Source organism: Monodon monoceros, unplaced genomic scaffold, assembly GCF_005190385.1.
Source record: "Monodon monoceros isolate NGI ecotype Baffin Bay Population unplaced genomic scaffold, NGI_Narwhal_1 Super_Scaffold_20, whole genome shotgun sequence".
Classification (NCBI taxonomy): Eukaryota; Metazoa; Chordata; class Mammalia; order Artiodactyla; family Monodontidae; genus Monodon; species Monodon monoceros.
The window spans coordinates 124,275,558-124,281,557 of NW_021703777.1; the positions used below are offsets into that span (position 1 = coordinate 124,275,558).

The following is a 6,000-nucleotide window of genomic DNA, read 5'->3' on the forward strand; positions in this document are numbered from 1 at the left end:
TGTGAAGTCTTTGCTGACACTGTCTACTCTTCCAATCCCCACAGTCAGAACTAGACGCTTCCTGCTCTGTGCTCCCATACTTCTGTTACAATACTTTCACAGTTTTCTCACGTGTTGTTCACAGTTCTCTTTTCCCCCAGATTGTGAGTTACCTAAGGGCAAGGGAAGTGTCTTGTTTTTGGAGTTCTAACATCTAGCACAGAAAAGGCAGATGGTGGTTATACGAGAAATGTTTGTTTTATTAATTGATTAACACTTAATAAGCATTTAATGTATACCCAGGTAAGAACAACATTCTAATATTACATTTTGGGGGGATACATAGAAGTCAGAAGCTAGCATGGGCTGTGAATAATAAATGCTGACTAACTGACATCATTATTTCCTGTTCTCAAAAAACTTGAAGTAGGTAAAATAAATACCCAGAATAAACTATCCAAGATAGTTATATTCAACATATGTATTTTCCTTTCATGTGCAGCTCAAGTCCCAGGAGGCATTTTCTGACTACTCCAACCTATATTTATCTCTGTGTTTCTATTACTTTTCTGTGTTATCCAGCCAGGTTCTAAATCTATGCTTCGTTGAACTGTTCATTGGTTTTTAGATGTGCATTTTGTCTTTCTTTCTGATTATAAAGATTATATGTTCTTTTAGGGCAGGGGTTACATCTTCTACTTTGAATTTTCTCTGCAGAACCTAGTGAGAAGCTACACACATAATACGATCTCAAAAATTATTTATGGAATGTGTAGGGGTTCGGAATGAGCCTCCTCAGAATGTGTCACTTTTGTATGAAGATTGTTTTGAGCTGGGGGCAATTGAGTCCCTGCAGGTTCAAGAGAAACTACTGCCTTTCTCTTACCTAGAGAAAGGCAGAAGAATTTGAATTAGGAATTTTTCCCAGAAAAGATTTATTACCAGAGATAAATTTTATCTAAGTGGCCCCATCTATATGGCAGGGCAAACATCCAATTATCAAACTTCTGCTTTTCTTCTTACTGTCCTGTGAATAACCCTCCTATCCTTGGAAGCCCTGGGCCCCTATCCCATTGCTTAGCTCAGGATGGCATCTATACGTCATTTTACCTTTTGGTCTTTGAACCTCTCACGTATGTGGGGTTCCCATATGTAAAAAATTAAGTTCCATTTTCTCCTTTTAATCTGTCTCATGTCAATTTAATTCTTAGACCAGCCGGCAGAACCTAGGAGAGTAAAGGAAAGTTTTTTGCTTCCCCAACAAATGAATAAAAGCAAATTCACATCATTAAACATTGTAAATACTACATAAATAAAAGTACCTGTGTATTAAGTCACAAAAAGCCATTCCTCAAAATATTTTTTGTACAAATTTTGCTGTGCGTGAATACAGCACAAAAATGTCTTACTACAATTAATATAATTCCTTAAAATGTAATGGGGTATTGATTGCTTCGAGGATATTAGTAAAAAATGTTATTTCAGTTTAATTTGATCAAGACCAAGGAAGCAAGAAAGACATTGCTTTACGTATACCATGGGATTTGCTTTTCTGTCTTATTTTGACAGTTGGAATATAGAGTTACCACAACATGGTGCAGTTTACCAGTGCTACAGAGCCCTGTGACTCTCAAGTTTGATTCTGGGGTCCAAGGCTTACTGCTGAAAGTGAATGATCCTTTCTTTGATGATCCCCAGCACTACCAGGCGAAGCAGGACTGCCTTTTGATGGAGCATGAAGGTGAGAAATTTTCTATTTTGAGTGCCAAAGCTGAGAGAAATAGAGAGCACATGTTGTGATATATGGCAGTGCTCTCTTACAATATCTGTTAATCCTCTCAGAGTTTCCAAATACCTCATGCTACTCATCCCACGTATCTGAAAATGCAGTGACATGGAAAGATGAGGTCAAAAACTGTGTGACCTGGAACTGAGATTTTTGGAATGAACAGTCTATATCTGGTAGGTATTTAAGAAAATTATCTATGAAACAGTATTAACAATTCATGTGAAAATGTTAGTTCAAGTAATAAATATAGATAATTGATTTGTTTCAGGTATTTAATGGCATTTGTAAAGCATGCATCCTTAAATTTAAATTGACAGTGTTCTCTAAGTTCTAGGAACTATAAAACTGTACCTTTAAAATACTTTTTGGTAGTTTTGTGATTCTTATTTCTAAAAATGTAGCTATATATTTTGAGAAAGATTTTTCATCCAAATATTTTATGTTTTAGTAATTTATGGATTTCATTGAATAAGTTAGGGAAAATAAAGTAACCTTTTCATGGAATCATAGTGTATTGGAACTCTGCCTGTGAGGAGTCTAGAAGTCTGGCTACCTTAAACATACCTGTGTCTACATCTGAGGCCTCTTGACTCCAAATCCAGAACCTTCCAAGATATGCTATTGTCCTGTTTAAAAAATTTCATTTCTTCAACTACTAGAATTTAATGAGTAGAAATTCTTTCTCCAGAATCTCTCTTGAAACCATATTTACCACTTTGTTGTGGACATGAAAACCTGAACATACCCTTTCTTTATCCCAAACTTCTCACACCTGAATCTGAACTTGTCTTTATACACAATCACTTTTATTTCTGACTTTCCAGTTTCTGTTATTCTCCAAGTTACCAGCTGTGAGATCCTGATGTCATCATTGACCTCTTCATTTTTTTTGTCCCCACAAACAGTTATCAAATCCTTCTGATTGTTCTTTGGGGGTATCCCTTGAGTATGTCCCTTCATTGCCATCCTCAGCATGACTTCCTGAGGACTGTCTAGACTGTTACAGTATATGGTTTCCTACGGGTTTCTGCTCCCAGCGTTACAGTACATGGTTTCCGACGGGTTTCTGCTCCCAACATCTCCCTGATCCTGCTTATTCCACACACAGTGACCTGGCTGGTGGTCCTAAAACACCACTTTGATTATATCACTACATTTTTTCAAGAAGATTAATAGCTCCGTTTTGCTTGCAAGGTTAAGCCCAAAATTGTTAGACTGCTGTCCAAGGCCTTTGATTGGCTCCTCTTCAAACTGTGTTCAATTACTGTTCTTCCAGAAACCTCTGCCTCAACCAAGCAGGTCTGCTCATTCTAACTTAAACGATTTGAACCTTTGAACACATAGAATTTCCCTTCCTTTCTGCCTACCCAAATCCTCCCTTTTCAACCTGACTAAAGTGTCACCTCCTTTGTGAAGACTTCTAAGATAATCCAGTTCTTGGTGATTACTCAGTCTTTTGAACTCCTATAATATATCTATGCTGTGCCATTCATCAAAAAATTTATTATATACTGCTTCATGACATTTGCATAACCCCAAATTGAATTTCCTCTATTATTTTTGACTGCTGTTTCAATTCTTAGGTAATGTCTGTTTTCCTTATTATCTTTAAAACTCCTAAAAGGCAAGAACATGTCTTTTCTGTTCCCTGAGTGGATTTACTATAAAGCTAATAAAACTTATGCTTCAGGGCCCCTTACTTGCATGGTTCCCTTCTAATGTCCTGTGTCTACTTTTGTTTTGATAATTTTGAATTTTTTTCAGACAGGGTCCTCCCACATTGTTAAGCTTCTGGCCCCATAAACCTTGGGTCCACCTCTGAATGGGAATGATAGCTAACAATTAATATTCATTTTGTGCTTATGTTGAGGCACTGTTTTGCTGTAATATTTCTGTTTAGCTACAGATAGAAAGAACCCCCTTCCCCTGTGCCACTCAAACCCCAATATAATAAATTATATTAATTGCCCAATTTGTAATGACAAAGAATACAGAAATCTGGCAGAAGCAAGCACACACAGAGCAAGGAGAAGATACAGGATCTCTCTGAGCAGCTTCCTTTGGCCCCCAAAGTCTTGGTAATGGCACAGTCCCAGCAGGGCTCAGTCATGAAGGCTCTGAGAAGGTGAATGATTTATTATGCCATGGACTTTTATGGTTGGAATTTATGTTATCGCTCAAGAAAATCTTATACTAGCAATAATGTGTCCTTAATCAGAAATATTTGGAGACATTCTGAATTCTCTTCTCAAGTCTCATGTGGCATCAGAAGGTCATGTTGGATGTGGACGTAGAAGAATGGAGACATGCCAGTGCACAGGATGCCCTGAGCAGAATCTCTGTCCCCCGCTTGACCACATTCTGGCAAACACTTTATAAGTACTGTTCCATTTAATCCTCACTGCAATCCTGTGAGATAGGTATTGTTACTATCACCATTTTACAAATGAGGAAGCAGAGGCTCAGAGAAGGTCATTATCTTGCCTGTGATCACTCAGTGCATAAGTAATGGAGCTGGTACTCAAAAGGCCAAGTTGTCTGGTTTTAGAACTGGAATTTTAAAAATTCCTTACTAGATTGATTACAGTAGATGAATTCGTTTGTATTATCTTTTAAAAAATTCTTTTTGAAATTCTCTTTTTATTTATTTAATCCCTCAAGTCTGTTCATTGACATTAATTTTGAAAAATATGCTGAGGGGAAAAAAAAAGGTTCCAGTGAAAAAGGTTTAGAAAACACTGCAAACTCTATTTGTCCCTTGGAGAGTCACTATGAATATTAGCATATTAGTAATTCCCAAATCCTTCAGAAGAGAAATCTGTTTCATATTATTAACCCAACATACATAAACATATTTTCTACTTTTCAGTAATACTAATAACAACAATGGCAACTAGAATTTATTGAGTACTTACTATGTGCTAGACACTATTCTAAAAACTTCATATATTAGTCCTATGACATAGATACCATTTTTACCTGCATTTGACAGATTAGGAAACTGAAGCATAAAGCATTTGAGAAATTTGTCCAAGCTTACATAGTGGCTTAGGCACAATTTGAAGTCAACTACTATTCTAAGCTGCCTCCCACATTTAATACCTACTATCTGTAGAAATTCTGCGGAATTAATGTTTCAATGAAATCACTTTGGGATACAATTGAAACGTTACTTTGTATGGACAACATATAAATTAACTTTTAATATTCACAAGGTCCCGAGAATATTACATCGAATTTTCTGAAATAGTTTGCAGTAATGTTGAATATAAAACTTTAATTTTATAAGATACTAGATTTCCATTCTTCAGAATGTGACTCTTTACAAATGTTTCCTTTCTTGACTCTTTGTGGATTAAATTTCTCAATATGATGATTGTTTTTTATTTGCAGTTGTTGAATCGTTTTTGTTCGAACAGCAAGACTAAACAGCACCTGGAGGTGGAACTCTGCCCGTAAGTTCTCTCTTTTCTTTTTTTTAAATAAATTTATTTTATTTATTTTTGGCTGTGTTGGGTCTCCATTGCTGTGCACAGGCTTTCTCTCACTGGCGAGTAGGGGCTACTCTTCCTTGAGGTGCGCGGGCTTCTCATTGCAGTGGCTTCTCTTGTTGCGGAGCACAGGCTCTAGGCATGCAGGCTTCAGTAGCTGTGGCACGCAGGCTCAGTAGTTGTGGCTCGCAGGCTCTAGAGCACAGGCTCAGTAGTTGTGGCACACGGGCTTAGTTGCTCCACGGCATGTGGGATCTCTCCGGACCAGGGCTCGAACCCGTGTACCCTGCATTGGCAGGCAGATTCTTAACCACTGCACCACCAGGGAAGTCCCGTAAGTTCTCTTTTAAAATACACAAGCTGCTCACTGCTTTAGGCTAACTTTCCAAATAGTTTTAAAAATCATTAAACTCATAAAGCAATTATACTCCAATAAAGATGTTAAAAAAACCACTAAACTCTCATTCTATTTGGTTTGAAAAATATGCATGAGTCCCTCCCATATTTATTATTGTAGACCTCATACGAAGTTAGAAGCGTTAAAGTAGGTAGACTGTGCATTTCCACTGAAATACAGAATCACACAGGTGATTGAGAATATATTTCCTTAAGGCTGACCCACTTCCTGATTTAAATTCATCATGATTGGTTTTTTTTCATGAAACTAGTCTCACAGGTCTCAAAATTATAGAGAGCTTCTAGTGTAGTTATGATACCCAAAGTTTTTTTAGGATACTTTTG

At 37.0% G+C, this 6,000-nt stretch overlaps 1 protein-coding gene across 1 annotated transcript in view; it reads left to right on the forward strand.

Moving 5' to 3' along the window:
• Positions 1-5,224, forward strand: part of CUNH4orf33 (chromosome unknown C4orf33 homolog) — a 60,908-nt gene extending 55,684 nt beyond the window's left edge. The window contains exons 8-9 of the transcript XR_003795653.1: positions 1,549-1,720; positions 5,162-5,224. The gene's annotated coding sequence lies outside the window, so the exon portion shown is untranslated. The remainder of the gene's footprint in view (positions 1-1,548; positions 1,721-5,161) is intronic.
• Positions 5,225-6,000: the final 776 nt, after the last annotated feature.